Below are 22112 nucleotides of genomic sequence, written 5' to 3'. Positions count from 1 at the left end.
CTGTATCTAATATTTTCTGGGTCTCATGAACAAATAAAGCGAGTTGGGTCTCACACGATCGCTGTTTCCGGAATCCATGTTGATTCCTACAGAGTAGATTCTGGGTTTCCAAAAAAGACGTGATACTCGAATAAAAAACATGTTCTAAAATTCTACAACAGATCGATGTCAGAGATACAGGTCTATAGTTTTGCGCATCTGCTCGACGACCCTTCTTGAAGACTGGGACTACCTGTGCTCTTTTCCAATCATTTGGAACCTTCCGCGGTACACGGCTGTTAGAAGGGGGGCAAGTTCTTTCGCGTAGTTACTCCAAGGTCCCGTCTTGGTTGTGGTGGATCACTCATTGATGTGATTGTCTGATATCAAATCGGTGTTGTTTGATATCAAATTTCATGTCACGGTTTTGGGCTTCATTGATCCACGCTGGGGTATCACAGATCACTGGCTGCAGTTATGTTATACATTTCCCTCCTCCACTCCCACTGTCACTGTGATTGCATTCGTGTAGAGAATAACGTTAATGTACACCCACGGGTCGGGAGTAGGAGAACTTCCCAACTGCATACAGATCGAACAAAGCTCACGGGACGCAATGTTACTGACATTCTTAAAAGAGTACACTGACCGCTTTCGAGGACTGCAGATGGAACAGGGATGGTATTAAAGCTCATTTGACCCCCACCTCGTAAGTGGCGACAGTGCATAGAAAAAGAGTGCAGATTACTGCTTAACGTCCCGCTGACAAGAAGATCATTAGAGACGGAGTGCGAACTCGGTTTAACTAAGGCTGGGGAAACAACTCGGGTGTTCCCTCTCAAAGGAAACACTCCGGTATTTGCCTTAAGGAACTTATCAAAGCCACTGGAAAGCTAAATTAAGATAGTTGGATGGGAATTTGAACAGTCGTTCCCTCGAATGTGAGTGCAGTGCCCTAATCATTACGTCTCCTAGTTCAGTATGGCAGTGGAGTAGTGTGTATGACTCAATCGATTGAATGGAATCAGTGCGGAAAATGGTTAGCTGTAGGTATGTGACAGAGTGTCAGAAGAAAATTAATTTGTCAGGACATGCACATGCCAGAATGACCATGAAGAATTCAGGATTCACACTCATAGCAGTGGAAGTTCTGAAACATAACAAATTAATTTTTGTCACATGTGAAATTTCATCATTTTTTCACTTAGTATTGGCTGCATATATTGCTATAGGTACACTTTTCTTCATAAGTAACAGAGATTGTTTGGTGAATTTTGCACAGCATACAAACCATACTTACAGATGTATGAAACTCTAGAATTTATCTAATTTATGAAAAAATTAATGACCTGTTACATTTTAAACTTCATGTTTAGAAAAAACTCAAATTTTATAATTAGTTAACTCAGTTTTTACCACGGTTTTTAATAGATTTCGAAAATTCTAGTGTTTCACACACCTGTAACTATGTTTTATATGCTATGTAAAATTCATCGAAGAATCTGTGTTACTTATAAAGAAAACTGTATCTATAGCAACAAATGCAGCCAGTAATAAGTGAAAAAATGATGAAATTTCACATTTAAAAAAATATTTTATTATGTTTTTGAACTTCCACTGCTACGAATATGAATTCTGAATCTTTCTTGGTCGTGCTGACAAAGTTTGATGAATTTATTTGTAAAACTTTAGACAGTGGAAATTAATATGTCCTATGGTGTCTCTTCTGCTGCAAGTCGCCCCGTTTCACGTCCTACCCCCCTTAAGGATGAAGGAGTGAAAGTCCCTATCCAGCATCCAGATGTACTTCTTCACTGTTATTCTACATTACAAAAGAACACTGATTATAAGCTTGTAGAGCACTTGCTCGCGAAAAGCAAAGATCCAGAGTTCGAGTCTCGGTCCAAAACACAGTTTTAATCCTCCAGGAAATGTCATATAAGCGCACATTTCGCTGCAGAGTGAAAATTTCTTTCTGTAAACTGATTGTCCCATGAAAAGAACCCGTCTGATCTCTTTTCCATTCCTTCCCCAGATGCAGCTAGAGCTTCGTCTCTTAATTACAGTGTCTTCGATGGGGCGACAGAACCTAATATTCAGTCCTTCTGCCAAACTTTTAGATTTTAAAGTACTTTGTGTTTCATTTGTGTTTCTAGCTTTTTCTTTATTTTCTTTTTAGTTCCCTCTGAGATAAAACTTTGGATTTTCAATTACAGGCTTTACAAGAGAGATCTGCAGTATACTCCCACGTAATGAAATTAAAACTTATTTAAGCATAATTATTACGAGATAAAACTGAAATAGGTGCAACTGGGAAACGGGAAATTTGGAAGTCTCCACCAGAGATACAAATTTATTTATAGTGATAAAAAAACAACATGAATTTACAATGCTCACATTTTCAAATGCACATCACCTGAAAATGAAATCACGTCGGTGGCCCCTATTTTCCTTCATATACAGTCCTAGTCTTTTACGGAATTTAGACATCTTGCAGGACTAGCACAACAATTCGATTAACTTGCTACAAAATTTGATCCTTCGGTTCTTCGAATATGTGTGGTGGGTCATACTAGAACATGTGACATTTCAAATTATCTCAAATGGAGAAATCACAGGTCGAATGGTCAACGGATCTTGGAGACCAGGAAACATCGCCGTTTTTGGTGACAAATGGCGCGTGGCCCGGGGTATGGAATGTAGACCCCCTATTATTGGAACAATGTGTTTGCAGTTACAGGTAGATCAGTAAGCTGTCGCACTAGGGAATGTTTCAACTTGTGAACATAACTTTCTGTGTTCACAAGAACATTATTGTGGCGAACAACTTCAAAACAGCAAGACATTATGTTTTCAGACGATGATATACTGCACCATGCCTCCAGTTTCTGAGGGAAGTGGCGTCTTGTGAAGCATTTCAGGATTTCCACGCGACCAGTATCTACTTTTGCTTGTTAACAAAGCCTGTCACATAAAAACTGGCTTCATCACTTACGATCAGGTTGCCACACAGGTCTCGGTTGCCGTTCATCAGATCTAACATAGTCGTAGTCGCTTTTGGAGGTCGTCCGGATTCCGCATTCCGTTTTTGCTGTCGATGAATTTTGTATGGGCGGTACTGTGGTTCTTTGCGCAATATTCCTGTATAAAACGATCCGATATGTCAAGTTGGACCACATGCTTGGGTGCGGAACGCCTCTCACTTCAGCTGAAGGCTTCTTCCACTGTTACATCATTCTATGGTCTACCAACGCGTTTTACTCCTCCATCTCGCGTCCTCCCTTTCACACCGTACCGTCCGTTTTCTCAAAATTCTGCATCCATACTCTGATGGCATGTGCCGACGGGACTAAGGCACGACGTGCGAGCCTGTAATGAGCATGAAATACAAGTTGCGCGGCCACGTAGCTGTCGTTGCTTTTGTAAAGCGCCTTCAGGAGAATAACACGTTATTCACCGGTCCTCGACGCCGTCTCGACGGTACATCAATATCTGAATCAATGCAAAGGTTTGTTGTCCAGTTTTCTGATTCCTAACGTAACGTGCTATTTCCACGATTGCCAAACCGCCTGTTTCTCTACCGCAACTGTTACTACCATGCAGAGAAATTAAAAGTCATGTTAGCATCAGTTTTCTTTGAAAAAGTATAGTATGTCCCGAAAGTAAGGGAGCCACTGAAGACTCTAAAATAAATTACAAAATAATGTGATGTACCTATTGCGATGATCTTTGATTGTTGCAGTTCTTACACCTTTTTCTACAGGTGTCAACCTTGTTTAGTCATTGTAGAATTTATACGTTTTTATTTGGTCCGGTGGTCTCAGTAAAATGCCTTTGCTCCTTTTGTAAAATCTTTGAAACAGAACTCACTGGAGAAATTAAGATAAATGATAATTAGAGATCGTTAGAAACATGTGAATAAAAAATAAGAAATTACCGAACTGTAATGATGTTTTCTCAAGAGAAAATTTTGCACTGTGATCACTCTTCGCCACGCGCACCGAAAATTGCCTGTCGTGCCGAGGTCCAAGGTAAAGCCGTCGGCACACGGACCGTGCATCCGGACGTTGAGCATTGAGATTTCCGAGTTTGTGACGTCAGAGCGTGGAGTAGCATGTTGGCGACTCTTTCCCAACGTGCAGAGAAATATCTAACATATCAGTTATTCCGAAAGTGCGTTTGAGAAAACCCGCCGATAAGTGTATGATTCGTTCTAATGAAACGATAAGAAAGTCATATTGGTGGTAAAAGTGGTAGGAGAGTATGCCATTTGAACGCAACAGCATGGTAAGGATCCATTAAAACTGCGCTGTTTTGGTAAGATTTGATGTAATTAACTTGCAGTTAGTAATGTAGCTACGATTGAACAAACTGGGCATCGGCACAAGTAGTTGGTGGCTCTTTAATGGCATCACGGTAGTTCACCGGGTTCGATCAGAGAATTATCTGTTCTCTGTAATAAGGAACTGACTTAACGGGTCAACAATGAAGTTTACTGGGTGTCATAGGAAGTCCGCGACGAGCAATAACAAACAAAATGAGATAAAAAAAAAGAAAGCCCAATGAACAGGGTCACAGATTCAGGACAAAATGTATGATTTGTTGACTCTTGCGCGTCCACTACATCGAATTAGTTTAATGTAAGTATATACTATCATATTCGGTGTTATGTAAATAAAAGTGCACTCTTTTCGAGGAGTGAGTTTGTTCGATTGGCTTTAATGTACAGGATACCTTGCACTACTTGTACTAAGATATTTTGCCTTCTTTTCTTTTAAGTTTTGTAATTCATCAGTTGTAGTGATTCTGTACTAAGTACGGACAATGATCAACTAAGAAAGGCCTTCCAGTTTTACTAAAAAGTGAGAATGATAAAATAATTTTTATCCTGTGTTTGGAAGTATTGTAAATTTGTATCGCACAATTCGTAATGGAATTTTGGTTAACCGATATCCTTATTGACTGGACATGGTACTTTCTTTTTTGCCTTATTATATTTTCACGGATATTGAAGTTTTTATTTATGAATACTACAGACAGAACAACCTGACTAGCATATGGACGAGGAAGGAAAGTATGTTTTAATAGAGGAAATAAAGGAATTTTACTCCCGTTCATTTCATAAACAGTGTGATTTATAAGTGAGATGTAGCTGACAACTGCCGCTTGAGGGCGTTGCAATCGTGTATACCACGTTGGGGTCCACGTGCCGTAAGCACAAGTCGCATCGTTTCTGAGCGTTCAGCGGCTCTTTAAACTCGGCACGCTCGACGTAGACGTCCGACAGCACGGTCCGTGTGCTGACGGCTTAAGGGCCTGTGGCAGTTCAGCATGAAGCTTCGCGGGTCTGTCGTCACTGACAGGCGCACAATGCTTGCAGAAAAGAAGCCGTCACGTGCTCGAGGAGGGGACCCATAATTAGGCAGACATTTCCATGACCTACCTGCCCTCACTTTTCGTTACGTTTTTCCTGCCTGCTTCCGGTTGCTGCAGCACGTACGCTGAGTCATCCAAGTACTTCAGGGTCACTATTGCGTAAGATTTAAAGTGACTGCATTGACTTTCCCATTGAATACCCTGCTATGTCTGCAAGTCATTGAAACTGCAAATTAGAATGTCGTTATTTTCTAGATTTAAGCGATAAATATTTTTTATTTGTCCATCTACTTGCTATATCAGTTTTATAGCTCATGCAGAACCAGACAGCTGACAACGGTCGGGAGACAGGTGTGCTGACCACATGCCCTTCCTTATCCGCATCCAGCGACGCCTATCGATTGAGGATAATACGGCGGTCGGTTGGTGCCACTGGGCCTTCCGAGATCTGTTTGGTCAGAGTTTAGAGGAGCTCATGCAGGAAGACATCAGATGTGGTTGATAACTGACGGGGTACCACCAAATTTTCTATGTCTAGTGCTACATGAAGTCAGACTAGGGTTTAGTCAGCGATCGAGCAGTCGAGGAGCTACAGTAACATTTCCTCCTGCTTGCTTGCTCGTTCTTCTCCTCGTTTCTCGCTCTGGGGACTTTTAAATGTATTAGTGTAATCCACATTCAACGACAACGCTCATACATAACAGGAGTGTGTCTCCCAAGCACATAGCCAAATCCAAGGGCAGCTAGGTGATTAGCACGAGATCGTAACTTTGTGAGAAGACATTTGAAGGATAATAATTAGTACGAAATACATTGAGCCCTTCAAACACCTCGTGTACTGCCAACAGGCAGATGGTTATAGCACAGAAGGGCCCCTATGAGAACAATTAGTTTCTTCCAGATATAGATATATAAGAATTTTTTTCTGGTTTTGACTCCAGTTTTAAACATTTGTGTCACTGTTTTTAAACATTCTGTATTCTTTATAGTAAACGATTTTAAATGCAGCAAAAACTTTTCACTCCAGTGCAGGAAATATACTTCTCTGGTGGCTACCAATTTTTCTAAGTACTTCTGTTCGTTTCCAGTTGGATATAACTAGACCGATCATAGGAAGAGCATTGTGAAAAGAGAAAAATAAATGACAGAAAGAGCAACACTGGAACTACACGCAGCAGGTATTTTAATGTTCTCAAACAACGCCACCGTTCTGTCAAATGTATGGACAAAGAACATTTTAATAGAATGAATCAGTCTCTGCAGAATACTACTGTTAAGTCAGGAGAAGCGTAAGACATCTAGTATTTATAAGATTACCCAAATATGTCAGCAGTAGCGAAAATATCAGATACGTTAATAAAGTATTACCATGAAACTGAAGTAGAGATTTTTGCCTCCGGTCGTACGGAGCAGAACATTGTATAGTAGACCGACGATAATAGTTTGAACAATGCGTTCACCTAATTTCACTTTCGAACTCTCTCTTAAAGCAAACAAATGTCTTGTCACATGCAAACCCTCTGAAGGTAATAGCACGGAGAAGTTATAAAAATCAGGTTTTCGCTGCGGATCACTAAATTCGGTAATACAGGTGATTTATTTTTACGATGATCATCTCTCCCTGTGTAGGTCGGAGACTGAAATTCCGTTAAAAGAACTCGCAGCAACGGGAAAACGCCTGATTACCGCCACAAGTCTCGAATCATATCTAAAGTACCCTCGCCCTTACTTCTACACGCCCGGCAGTACGCCATTGATATAAAATTGATAGGTTAATTAATTAATTTGATCATGAGAGTCCCATTGGATAGTGAGTAATTTTTTCCTGCAGACGGATTGCACTCGTCAGGTAACGGCTACAGACGCTTCCCTGACGTTCCTGGATGCTTCCCACAGGCTGGGTACTCATTTCCTCTGATACCAAATCGGATGGAAGTCGTCGTCAAACATCTGAAGACAATCAACGCTAACTGTGTTCTGTCGCTGAGTTGTCCTGTCTTGTTCGGGGAAGTAAAATACATGAATTCAAATATTCAATTTCCGAACTACTTCTGCTGAGACCTGTCATTTAGGGTGCAGTAGGGTGTTCCACTCTTTTCTCAACCTCCGTGACGCCTCTGCCACTGGACTGCATGTGAACAGCTGTCACCGAGCCGCGAACATCCGCCTGCGCATCAGGTCTGTGCCCAGCCCACTGCTCGCCGCGCCGGACAGCTGTTAATGATTCCAGACTCGTAAATCGTTGGTGGGTACAGAACCTTGGCTAAGGCACGAGCTTACCTCAGCTGGCCATCATTGTACAGGAATATCCTGCGTTTCGTTGGTGGGTGTCCCTCTTGTAAAACGTGCAAGCCCATTAATAGCCACCTTCGGGGGGATTAGGAGGAGGAGGAGGATATTAGTGTTTAACGTCCCGTCGACAACGAGGTCATTAGAGACGGAGCGCAAGCTCGGGTGAGGGAAGGATGGGGAAGGAAATCGGCCGTGCCCTTTCAAAGGAACCATCCCGGCATTTGCCTGAAGCGATTTAGGGAAATCACGGAAAACCTAAATCAGGATGGCCGGAGACGGGATCGGGGGGATTATTAAGATCCGAGCGCGAATAGTGCCCTATGGACCAAATCTATTGTTTTCTGGGACATTCCCCGGATTAAGAAAGGAAACAGTTAGATCCTTGGGGTCGTTGACCCGATTTCGAATTCGTATGGCTCGATCCTAGCCGAGGAGCTACTGCCGCTGTTACTGCTGGACGCCTGACCAATATCATCTCCTGGTTTGGCCCTCCTTGGGCTCTGGTGAGCGATAACGCTCTGGGTCTGTTTCTAAGCGATTTAAACAGTTTTGTTTTCGCAGTGCCATTAAGAACGTCACTACTACGCCATTTTTGCCTCAGGGGTCCTTTGCTGAAAGACTGAACCGTAATCTTACGTCAGCCTTGATTATATATCACCATAAATCCCACAGTAAGTGGGATGCTACCCTCCCTCGACTGAACCTTGTTTGTAATTCCGGTCAACACGATTAAAAGCTGCTCCTGCTGCCCTAATGTTGTCATGTCACCTCAATTCTTTTCTGTCTAATTTGGAAAATATTAACAATCTTCTGACCGCGTCTTTAACCCCTATACCCCTCAGGAAAATTGGCAACAGGCCAGGAACAATATTGCATCGGCCCATCGTCGACGGCAAGGCGCTATACCCACAATAGACTCCTTTTCGGGGAAGGTTCTGGATAAGATCTTTGATACAAACTACACTGGGCGAGCCCACGTTTGAGTTGTCCGCTTCATCTGTCTGTGTGTTCCATTGTTAAGGTTCTGGGTCCACATAATTTCCTGGTAAAAGGTTTAGCCATGGGCAAGATCCCCAGAGTGAACCTTAGTTGAGCCAGTTAATTAACCACCCACCTTTCCTCAGAGAAGTTCGGGGGAGGAATAATTGGATTAAAAGGGGGGGGTGGAGACTGAGTCGTGGCGGCTCTAACGTTGGCAGCATGACATTCCACTGGGGACACTCACTAGTTAGATTGCCGATATTTCTATCATGTGTCTCGAGGTAAGGTGTTTGGTCGAGATATGTGTGTTGTTGGTTTGGTGGGCCTTGGAGTGAGAGTTGGCTGGAGGGAATGTGACTAGCAAGTAGTTGCTTTTGGAGGAAACCGGCTGTCCAGCACAGGACTTGAAAAGCCACAAAAGGATAAACTGGATGGGGGCAAGCCCGGTCGGCTCGCTTTAGGGTTGGTAGCGGCGGGCTGAACACCTACGGATGTTGCATGCAATGTGGTAGGAAAATTACCAGCCTACTCTGCAAGCTTAAATTTTACGCAGCCTCGACGACTGCCTGTATAGATTGGAGGCAAGATCACGCTGGCTGGAATCCTGGTAGTCATGGCTCCTTCAATACTGCGTGGAGTGAAGTGTTGTTTCTTTATTTTCCAGTACTTGATACTGTAAAGTCCGGTCTGTGTTATATGAAATTGGACCTTTTATATTAAAACGCCTATGAGTGATTGAGTGCAAGGTATGCAGAAGTTCTTAGATATAACGCTCTCAACTTCCCCTCAGTTCCGACTTAAACTGAACTGATCACATGACAAAGCTGCATGGAGGTTGGGGCAGAGATTGAGAAAGAGTTACAAGATGCAGAGGAACTGCCTGAAACAACGCTGGAGTTTTGCCATATGGGGTTCTGAGCAGATATATTCGAAAAAAGTGAGTCGTCTCGAGATATATGAGAGCCAAGAATATTATTAACCTGTGCCGTTAGTCATTACAAGACTTCTCCATAGGATCGAATGCAAGTGTGTGGTTAAACAGAGAGACTCGATTCTAAATTGTAGACAGAATTTCTACCAGAAAGCGTAACACTATAGGTCTGGCGTATTCTGGTGTATTGATCGTAAGTTTTTGTACATTTCTTATGACTTTAGTCAGGCAATGGATTTCTTAAGTGTTTCTCAAATAGGACACCATGTACTGTGAGTGGTCATAGACGACCATCATTCTTTCTCGCCTATAAACTTGTGAATGTATCAAAGAATCTCTGTTACACTGTCTACATGGTAGCTAGATAGAATGTGATGCAAATACTGTTTGTTAGCATGTGAAATATGTAGCAGTGGCAACAGAGAGTTGCAAATATCGGCCTAATACCATGTTCCTTAGTCGGATCAGTTTCTACATTCGGTGATAATTGTGATGTTATTTGGAGCTTACTCCACCGACGACATGCACCAGCACTTTCAATCTGTTAATGCCCACCTCGCGATCATCATATACTTCAATGTCGTGCTACTGATGTGGAAGACCACTTCATTCAGAAACAATACCATACCTCGATTTATAAAGCATTTACAGTTTTTAACATGGATATCGATAGCGATACTTGTGTGTTCTGTAGAACCAAGACCGCTTTTCCTGCAGGGTGACAGTAACATGGTTGCTGCGATTATGTTTTCAACCTCTGCTTGCTTATAAGACAATTGCGTCTCTTTTCCTAAGACACACTGGCACCACTTGCAAGGAAAATAAACGAGGCGTGTCCATCCATTTCGGATTTTCGATGAATATTGTTTGCTGCCACCAGCTTTCAATGGTAAGGACCAACAGCACCCTCTGGTTGTGTTATTGTGAATTAGGTCTTCTGGTCTCAGGACCTGAAGGTGAACATACATGATGGAGCTACTGTCTAGTGCCCGATCAGTGGCTACTCATATTGTTCAAATAAACAATATATCACACAGCACACACAATAAAGACTTACATCTATCTTATCTGCCAGTCAAGCACAGAGTGTGTCCTTTTCCTGCCAATTTCCCGATGGGGATGGGGGAGGAAAGGTGGAAAGGAAAATGAGGGGAGGGGTGGATTGTGCACGAGGGTAATGAATGGGAAAGGAGGGGAGAGGGATGTGGGGGAGGGTCAACAGCGCCCTCTGTTGGTTGTGTTGTAAACTAGGTCAGTTGGTCTCCTTGTATCATGGCGAGCGCACATCCATTTCCAGGTGTGGGGGTGGAGGAAGGGGTGACCATGTAGAATAGGGTGATGCCGCCATTCCATTTTCAATAGATCTGACCACAATGGAGATTGGGGTGATACAACGTTTGTCCCTCTAATACTAATGATATCTTAAGAAAACATAAAATTTTGATCTGCTCCAAACCTGAATTCTGTTGAAGATCTGTAACATGAGAAAATTTTAGTTGTCTGTGACACATGATGTTGCACATATACATGAAAACCGTTCGCTTTCAATGTGAGAAACAGAGTGCAGTTAAGTATCTATGGCGCGAACAGCGCAACGGAGATGGTTCCACATGTTCTCAATTGGGTTTAAATCCGGGGAGTCTGGGGATTTGGGCAACAAGTGAACTCATCCTGGTGCTCTTTAAGCAACATACATACAACACAAATAGTGTGATGCTTTGCACTGTCGAGTAGGTAGCTACCATCATGCCATAAAGGACTGCATACAGGGGTGAACATCATCCCAAAGGATACATGCATTGTAGATCCATTGTGCCTTCCACAATGGCAAAATCACACACGGAAAGCCACGAAAACATCCCCCTGACCATACCGCTCCATCGTCCAGCCTCAACCCTGCCGAAGATTATTTGCAGGGTTTTTACTCTCAGACAATTCACACTGTACACGCCAACAGCCGTCTGTCATCTGGAAAGGCCATCTGTGTCCGGTCAGTGGACGTCCAGTTGATGTATTGACGTGCAAATTCCAGCCTTCCTCTCCAACGAACAGCAGTCAGTATGGGTATATGAATCAGGCGTCTGCTGAGGAGACCCACACGCAGCAACGTTCGTTGAACGGTAGTTGAATAGACACTGTTGGTAGCCCCGTGGGCCACCTGGGTAGTCAGCTTCTCTAGTAGTACATCTATTTACCCACACAAGTCTCCACAGCTGTCGTTCACATGGGTCATCTATGGTCCAAGGCGCACTACAGTTGCCAGTTTTCGATAGCGTCATTTTGTTGCCGTGCACTGTTTATTTTAACGACGGCGGCATGCACACAGTTAACGAACTTAGCCATTTAAGAAATATTTCCACCCTTGGCTCGAAAACCAATGGTCATGCCCTTTAGACATCAGACCACTTTACGACAACGACTGTAGTTTCCCAAATCCCCACCACAAACACGCTGCATATACCGTCCACTGCTAGTGCTGCCACCTGCCGTCCTGTAAATGGCTATTGTACGTTGACGTCAAACATAGACAGTTGTCACATTAACGTGACTAGCTCGCGTATATCAACTAAATATTGGAATAATTATATTGCCAAGAGCGGGAGTAATTTCACTTCTGCAGTTAAGATTGGGTTCCTGAGATGAACTTCGTTCTTACTCAGTTGCTAGTAACAGCCTTTATATTAATGGGCAACACATACGTATATATAATTTTTTGCGCGTGTACTGATAGCCTACAGTCTTAACATTACGCTGAGTCCGTCTTTGCACCTTCTGTGTAGTTATAATGGAGAAAACCTATTGTCAGTTCTCTCGTTGGTGCCACACATGCTTAAACCGATACTGGTATTTAATCACGTGATCATTTTCTTAATAAATTTTATGCAATCGCTTCATCCTGCCACCCTTTTGCCCGACGCACTGCGTCCGACTGAAGACTTTGTTCCCGACTTCAGGGACGAATTTTCTAACTTGCTTTGCTGTCGGGTGCCTCGACTACAGACAGTGCAATTGTTTTTTGCCGTTATAGTTACGGCTGAAATGGCAGTAATTAGGTGGCAACTTCATGACTTTATTCGACAGGTAATTGATTTCGTGTCTGGGAAACTGTGGGTTTGGAAGAAAGATAAGATCCATAAGAATCTTTGTGACTTCATCACTAACTTCAGCATCGAGAAGCTAAAGCCAAACATCTTGTCTATGGCTTCCCTATCGTTACCAGATTGGAAGTGGAAGGTGCTGTATTGGAGGTGGTGAAGGTCTCGTAACCGCAGGTTGTTGATGCGGCTATACAGTGGCCTGCCTCTGACAGTAATGTGTGTAAAAATATAACTCCAGTTAACCTGTACAATTCAACGTATATGATGATAGGTTATCCTGAAACGCGCAATGTTAGTCATTCATTCGCCAGCTGATCACGTTTTGCTAGGTGACCTATTCATTATGTGTGCAGTACCGTTCCAGTTATGCAGCAGGTGCCGTGGGACTGACTGACTGCCACAGTGTCTCACCCAACCACTTCCTTCGTCATCGTCAGATCTGCAGTTGTTTTGGACAGACTATAATGTTTTATCGAATTTCAACAGCTTTTCTTTAGCTGTTTTCTTAAATGTTATTTACATTGTTCCACAAACTCCCTGAAATTTTGCTGTTTTATTCTTTATATTTTTATCACGGTCAAAATTAATATCACAGCCCAGGTAATTAAAGTAATTTACTTGATAGTTTTTCTACTGTCACTGTTTTTGATCGCATCTGTTGTTTTCCTCGGAATGACATTAATTTTATTTCTTCTACAGTTATTTTGAAATTACAGTTTTCACCAATTTGATTTAACTAAAAAAGTTCTATAATTCTTTTTCTGAAGTGGCACTATAGTCTGGTCGTCAACATACATTCCTATTTTTATATATTGGTCCTTATTTAGTTTCATTTAATTGCTGGTTTTCGTTCCCTAATTCCACCTGTTAACTTTGTCATTTACATAGCAACTGAATAAAACTGGGGAAGGTCTACAAACCTGTTCAACTCCTTGTCAGTTATAGCGTCATTTTTTAATTATTTTGTTCCCCGTTTTTATTTCAAATTTTGTTTTATTATATAACCTTATTATGACTCACATCAATTGTCGTGGAACTCCGTTTTTCCATAGTATTAGTCAGAATTTTGTCTCATTTAGTACGTAAAATGCCTCTTAAACAGTCAATGAAATCTGTGCATCTCCCATTTTTAAATTATTTTCCTTTATTTATCAGCTAGCTGTGTACAGCATTACCTAGAAACTAAGATAACGGAAGTTCAAAATAAAACATGTTGAAAAATTTGGGTAGCTTCCTCCTTTTAAAAGCAGAAAGGTCTTTTGAAAGTCTCTTGAAACCTCCACTTTCTCTCTTTAAGTCCGGAAAAGCTACTTTTCTTAAGGCCTAAGTTGCAATTATGACGTAAATACACTCTGTTGTCAACGGCGAATATGGTGTCCTTCACAATAAATAAAAATAAAAAATAAATAAAAGCATCTATTGATTAGACATAGAGCACCATAATTATTTATGTAGTTCGCCACTCCTAGTCTTAGTATTCAAATTCTGGGACGAAAGACATTGAGACCAGCAACTTCGAACGCGCTGAATGTGGACCTACTAACACCTTGTACCAACGAGATAGCGATATTGACCACTGTCTGCCCATCAAAATGTCGCTTTCTTCACGACTGACTTGATAAAGTTTTCTCTTTGTCCTGACCGTTTGAGGAGCGCCATTTCCAATCACGACTTTTAAAAAGTGACATTGAACTTTTACACTTATCGAGGTGGCGCATTGTTTAGCATACTGGACTCACATTCGGAGGGACAACGGTTCAAACTCGCTTCCGGCTGTCAAGATTTAGGTTTCCCGTGAGTTCCCAAAACAGCTCCAGGCAAATGACGGATACTTCCTTTCGAAGCACATGGCCGATTGCCTTCCCCATCCTTGATACAATCAAGATTGTGCTCCGCATCTAATAATATCGATGTTGATGGGACGTTAAACCCAGTCTTCCTTCCTTCCATCCTTCCTTGGAACTGTTATTCAAACATTTAGGACTGAAACAGGCTAGCATTTAGTACGACAGAAGGACATCAATCACACTGATTACATGTCGTAAAACAAGCACTGTCTTCTGTATTTTGCTGAATAGTATAAAATGATCGTATGACATTATTGGCCGGGAGGTCCCATTCAGGTTCGGCAACCAATTGGAAGTCTTATTTCAGTCGGTGCCACATTGGGTGCCTTACGGCCGATTATGAGGAGGAAATGATGATGAGGACAACACAACATCCAGTCCACGAGCGGAGAAAATCTCCAACCGGCCCGGGAATCGAACCCGGGCCCACTGCACGGGCGGCAAACACGTTACCACCCAGCTAAGCAGGCCGATTTGTTGAACAGTAAAAAACAATAGACCTGAAGTAGACGTCTGATATCATTGTCAAACTGGAATATGTTGCGGTTAACATTATGAACCATTTGAGAGGTACATTTCAGTAACTACTTAAGGTGTGGGATTTCGTTAGAGGTCAGCCATCATTTCTTTCAGCAGTTAATAATTATGCTAAAATCTTTATTGCACAATCAGTTTATGCGACATCACTTCACACGATGCAGTATATCATCAGAATATGAGGTAGACTGACAAATAAGGTAAACACTTTAAGGAAGGACTGGGAAGGCCTTTGTGAACAGTGATTCAGTTCTATGATGTGCTAAAAAATACTTTCCAATGTTTAATATGTCATGTTCAAGATGGTGTAGGCAGATTTTTGACGTGTGGGTTGGGTAACAAGTCTGTTTTCATGTAGCACTAAATAGTTTTTAAATATGACACTCAGCTCACCAAAGAAACTGCATCTGAAAACGGACACAAGCCGAAACTGTCCAGTAATACGATAAACGATGCAATACATTTCACCTGAATAAAAAAATGAACCAATTAAGGACATTTTTAAACGATTTTGGCACTCAGTAAGAAACATACATCGACAAGGAAAAAGTAAGAGATTAAGAATTCAAGTTTATTTGGGAAAACTCCTAGGAAAATAAAATCTTAAATGTAATTATAATGCCCAGTCAACAAGGAACACACAACTATTACAAGAGAACCGTAAGCAACAGCCCTCTCCGATTTCCATCATACTTGTAGGATTTGAATATAAGTGGCCGGACACCAGTTTCCTAAAACAGTACGACGATATCCTCCAAAACACTCCAAAAATATTGCTTGATGAGTAGGGGATTTCGAGGGCCGTTCAGTAGAAACAAATTGTAGATAACCAGTTTCTTGGTAGCTAGACGCCTATCGTAAGTGGATGGTCAGTACAAAATCTCTGGTTCCAATCTCGACAGCATAGTGACTTTTTCAGTTCTATACTTATTTACAAGCGGAATGATGGTTAACAAATATGGAAACACATTTTAAAACAAAATTAAGATCACCATTAATTTTATTATAGGTCGTATGAGGAAAGATGTTCAAAGTCGATAGAGACATGTGAAATGACCTTTTTGTAAACTGAGAAATAGTGATTATATCGATAATACTATACAGTTTCTACAGATAAAAAAGTGTCTGAGTTTATTTATGGATTTTTCAGTTACTTCTTCGTAGAGCAATTCCATTTTTAAGGGTAATTAAGAAGTACACTGGTTTTTTTTCTGCTGACAAGTAAATAAAAATAGGTCACCTGTTATTTAAGCTCAGGTATTTCATTTTCTATTCGCTGTTTAGCATTTTTGTATCAAATTTTATTTATTAGGAATACTCCCATTTTTAAGAGAATAACAATTATAAATAAAAGGACACTATTTTCATTAAGACATTATATATCCATATCCGTTAGTAAATATGTGCATATGTCAGTAAATATGAAATTTTCAACAAAGTAGAAACTCTACTACTAGCGAGATTCGAATCCCCAACTTTGTCGATGCACGCCAATTATTCTAGGCCTTGAGCTACTGACGAAATCGCTAATATTCAGCAAATTTTTGCCAAGTAACTAAAAAACTCGAACTAAATAAAGTAATCTGACTTATGTATGGACTGCTCAAGACCATTGAAATTGCTCCATGTAAAATAAAACAGTGTTTAAATTGAGTGACTAACACTTCAGATAAATTGTTGATCATAGTTACCTACACGTAAAGGGTGTAGTGTGTAGTCGGTTTAGGCTCATGGTTTTTAGGCAGATGGTTCAAATCTATATCGACCTGCGTACCTAATATAACGAATCACTTTCATTCTTCGTAGAGGCGCAAACTTGAGTAAACGTTATTATTGAAAAAAGGAAAGCAAGAGTAATGGGAGGCAAGTTACAGAAGTTCAAGTTATTTCTGAAAGAGCACACAAAATTGTCTCCCGGTTTGGTTTTCACTGAGTGTATGAGTTGTTTCATACAAAATAATGTTGGCAACAACAAATCCAGTGGAGGAATGAGGGCTAGTTTCATTGAAATAAGCCACAATTACTTTCAGTGCCTGGTGTGAGCCTCTCGAAAATATTAATTTGAGTGACATGAGAGACTGAAAATATTGAAAGCAGCAGAGTTTCGTTCTGACGAAGAACCTAACTGTTGACAGACACCTGGTCGTTATATAATAGACGGGTTCCTCGCAGCTTTATTTGCGTTATGTCTACTTTTACGTAGCAGTGTGGCCAGATGCCAAGCTTTTTCCTCTCACATTTTCATACTTTACAAGTAGCAATTCTTCTAACACTATGTAACCACATACAGCCAGCGCAGCTAGCTCTGGTATCGACTAACGTAACTTTATGACTCAACCTAAAGGCGTACCAACATTATTCAGTGTTCAGTTTTTCTGAGAAGAATCTAAATCGACCATAATTTTGTCGATGGATCTTATGGAGGGCTGATGCTATTCAGGGTTCACTTTTTCTTGCGGAAACCTCCATCCGCCGGCGATAGCTCTGTCTGATTTAGTCGATATTATCTGCCTCTCCACCCGAAACGCCTAGCCCTTTTCCCTCGTAGCGAACTTATACGTAACAGAATTTTGTAGCTACCCAAAGAATGTGTGCAGACATTTTCTCAGCTATAAATTCAGACTGGGTGAGATATCTGCAGGTATTCAGTACTGTTAATGAAAGAGTTGCAGAAGTTTTCGAAAAGCAAATTAATTTTCCTGCATGAATTGTAGAACTAAGAAACAATATCAAGCTGAAGGGGTTCCTAAAGAATATACTCAGTCTTCGGTAGTTAACATTGTTGGAACAAAATGAAATGTGATTTTCTGTCTTGCATCATTACTGAATCACTGTTGATACTCAATTTGGCTACAATTGGCACAATTGAAGCGCTGAGAAATCAGCGTCTGTTAAGTCCGGAGAACTTTGTAGTTAATCAGTATGGTCTCTTCTACTTTTCTCTCACTTAACTAAAGTACTTTCCAAATGCTATTAGACTCCTAGACAGTAAGTGATGAGGCACATCGTTGTGAGCAAAATATTGGCGCGATGGCGTATCAAACAACAGTTGACCCACAGTTGATTCATTTTGCTGTCGTGAACACAGTACACATAAACGTGGGGATTCTCAGACTCATTCAGTAACAATTTCACCAGGTGAAATTCATCTGCAAAATACAATTTTAATTACACTTTCCAACCACTCGGAATACTGCAAAATTTTAAATATCATCTTTTTTACACAGTACCATTGTTTTGAAATGTATACGTGGCACTTGTCAGCCTTCATGATTCACTGCACACTTGATCTTCTCAGCTCACATCGAATCTGATAGTGAGAAATATCGCGTCAATACAGTTGGGCGTATTACTGTCTGTGGCCACCTAAATCTTTGAGTATCTATCGTTATTATTAATTTATTGAGAGCACGAATAATTAGCGTGTAGTTGGCGGTGTTCTAGATTCATTTTTCTGTTATTGATGTTTCTGTTCTTGAAGTTTTCATACGTTAATTATCAATACAGCGGAAATTAGGAGACATTTCCTGGTCATAGCGCACACTTAACTCATGTGACCTTCAGAGCTGGTTGAAAAAAAAAATTGGGTGCATTACTGTGCAGTAATTACGGCTACGGAGTGTTCGGCAGATATTGACTCCTAAATAGTGAGTAATTATTTTTAGACTGAATGTGTTTATATCTGCTCGTGAATATAATCAAAGTAAAATAGATACATTTCAATGTTCTGGTTGTAGCTTTATAATTGTGTTTTCTTTAACCTGATGAAAGATGAGAGCTGAAATTCGCACCACCTAAGTTTATAAGTATTCCTATTACACGAACAATATCGAATTGGGCAACTTATCAATAATAGTATAGCACCGGCGCCAAATAATTACCTAAGGTTCATATAACAAATAGTATGTTTCCAGAATTTTAACGTGGCTGACCATTTATTAATTGGCAGTAACAGAGGAGCAGTACGAAGAACGCATCACAATCTGATAGGAGTTCTGGCAGAAAACAAACGTAAAGCCACTGGTCGGAGCATCTGAAGAAGACGTAAACATTGTGGGCATGAAACACACCATCAATCTAACATGTCAAAGAAAGCTGAGATATCATATAATTCAATTAAATTCACAAAAGTGCACACATAGATATCAATAATGCAGCGTACAGTTTGAATACAAACAACAGCTAACTCTTTATTTCGCTTTCCCTTTCACGATTCTAACGGAACAATACATTACTAGGAAATCAGCTGGAAAGCGCTCGACAGTAGGGTAACTGATGATTCGTAACGAAATTTAACGATTTAGAAAAGCTTAAACGATGAACAGGGCCAGTGGGAGCCCAGCTTCACCCGAAAATAGACACAATGTTTAAACGTGGATCAGTGTTGATCGATTCGTAAACAAATCGACTGTGGATGTCGCTGTGTAGTACACGCGGCTCCACATGCTGGTTTCACTTCGTACTCGTAACTAAATGTTGAAATTTAACAGCATCATTGTTATATTTCATAGAATGGAATAAAGTTTGCAGTACCATTTGTCGAAAGAGTGTTTGCAGACTAATCCGACAAGAAAAGTGCTTCCAGTGAGAGGACGGGAAGGTTCGGAAGGTATTCGGTAGTATCTGACATCTATTAGAATTAAACTCCACAACACTATTTTCACGCGTAAAGTTTATGTGTTGTGTGATTTTTTAAATATTTTCAGTAAAATTAAGCTAATTTCTCTATGTTTACAAATATATTTCAAAATTTCATAACGTCAGTTGTGTATCAGAAAAATAATTTTCATTATCTTCACCAAAGAAATGTTGGGCAGGAAGCACTAGGTAAACAACACCAAGCAAACATGAATGAAGCGCAATACGAGAGTGTCACTCACGTTTTTCCCATCATGTAACTCCGTCTCCAATAACCTCGATGTCGACGGGATGTTATGCCCTAATCTTCCTTCCTTACAGTAATCATGTGAAAGGCGCAATTTTACGTCACTCTTGTGTAATGATAAGCTCTTATGCTATATCTACCAACTTCCAAGCGCACTCAAAAGTCATTGAAAATAAAAATGCATTAATTTATGCTGGAAGGAGAGTCTTCCACAATCCAAAGTAGTCTGAAGTTATACTGACGAGTTAGAGCATTAGTTACCCACTTTTGACATATAACACAATTACCTGTTTGGAGAATTTTACCGACAAAAATTACAGCAATATTCAATGTGGTCTGAACAAATTATCGATCTCATACCAAAACTGGCAACTTCTTCTCAGGTTAGAGAATTTTAATTCATAGACTTTTGTGCTCCATAGTCGCTGAGCCATGTGACTACCTTTCTGTCCGTTAGGAACAGAATATCTGTAACGAGTGTTTTCATATAAGTTGTCCACAAAACGTGGTGCGCGTGTGCCCAGCCACAACCTTCAACCTTACTAGTTGCGAACGTACGAATATCTTGCGACCGCTGCCGTCGACGGAATTTGATATGTGATAGACTGAGACGATGCAGAAACGTTTTCTATACATGCGTTGTTCCTCTCTATCATTACGGTCCGTACCGTGAAGCTTGATATTTGAAAGAGACTCGATTTCCAATTTTATTTTACACCCAAAAGGTGCATTTCAGGAGATGGGTTTCTAATGAAAACTGTCTGCAAAGTCCCCTTAACAGCACCTAGGAACCTGTAACAGTAATTGTGTAACAACCTGTATATGACTACAAAATTAATTAATTACGGGCAGAGAATGTCATCTCATAAAATCTCGTGAGAGTAACAATGCGTGAGGAATATGATGACAGAAGATGAGTCACAGATGATGCTAACTGCCGGTAACGTGATGGGAAACGCAGTTTGCTAAGATAAATATTCCTTCCTACGAAACGTATTCATTACGTAGCACTTGTGCGGCCTTTAGAGGAATACTGCTCAGTTGTGTGGGTTCCATATCAGGGTGCAAAAATAGGGGACAAGGAGCGTTTGGAAACAAGGACTCAGAAACTGGTCACAGGTTTGTGTACCTCACAGAACGTGCGTACTGGGTTAGTCTATTCGTGGTAATCACACAACCACCTTAACGGATGGTTCAATGAAAAGTTCTCCTTCGCCAGGCTATTGACAAAGAACATTTGTAGACACGACCCTCTCTTTTTTAACTGACTTAGGAAGAATAATTAAACTTGCTCGTAAGGCGTTAAGAATTCTGTTTCCCGAGAAATATCTTTTGACAGCATTTAATAGTTACGATTTAATGGTAAATTAGAAGTTAACCTATTATTCCCATTCTGTTTTGACGAAGTGATGTTTAGACTTTGAAGCATTTCAGCTTTTATCTCAATTTCTACGATGAGTCTACTGCCGTTCATGACTTTTCAAAACGTATCTACGTCGAAGTAACTCCCGCACGTTAATAACGGCCGTTGCTTATGATTAAATGTCCTCAGCTACACTATCCGCACAATTACTCGATTGGTGGATATGAGGTCACTAATTAAAAGGAATATTATCATTCTCATACCCATATGCATCATAAACTGAAGAAAGATCACCTTAGTAGCGCAAACCAATTTTAAGAAAAAGTTTCTACACATGGTATGAACTGAAACACTTTTATCTCGCCACAGAAGTTTGTGACAAATCACTTGTGGCCGAACCAGTCCTATTTAAAGAAAACACTATCATGACTCCAGAAACATTCTGATTAATGTTATTCTACCCGAGGCCCAGACTTCAAAGGGTAACCGTTGCAGACTGCCAGTTCTTAGTAATCGCCATTTTTATGTTTAGTTGAGTCAGTTAGTACTGCAAGAAAAAAAAGACTGATGTTTGAGAATAAAAATGCTTTTCTCGTGAACGTAAAACTGTAAAATGTAATTGGCTGGCACATGTCATTCATTTTTATTTTAGGCGTAAATGCTGCTTCTAGCATTACGATATTCTTGTGGTCTAATTTTACAAAGTCATCATTGCGTTAATGTGGCTATAATGACTCTTAATTACAAAACAGCCTGTGCCAAAGTACTTTGTCAAACTACAAGGAAAACCATCTTTCTGATAAGTTATGTAGCCAGCACGGTG

The sequence above is a fragment of the Schistocerca nitens genome, chromosome 2, assembly GCF_023898315.1.
Source record: "Schistocerca nitens isolate TAMUIC-IGC-003100 chromosome 2, iqSchNite1.1, whole genome shotgun sequence".
Classification (NCBI taxonomy): domain Eukaryota; kingdom Metazoa; phylum Arthropoda; class Insecta; order Orthoptera; family Acrididae; genus Schistocerca; species Schistocerca nitens.
The sequence above is the reverse complement of the archived record's forward strand: the minus strand, read 5'-3'. Positions refer to the sequence as shown.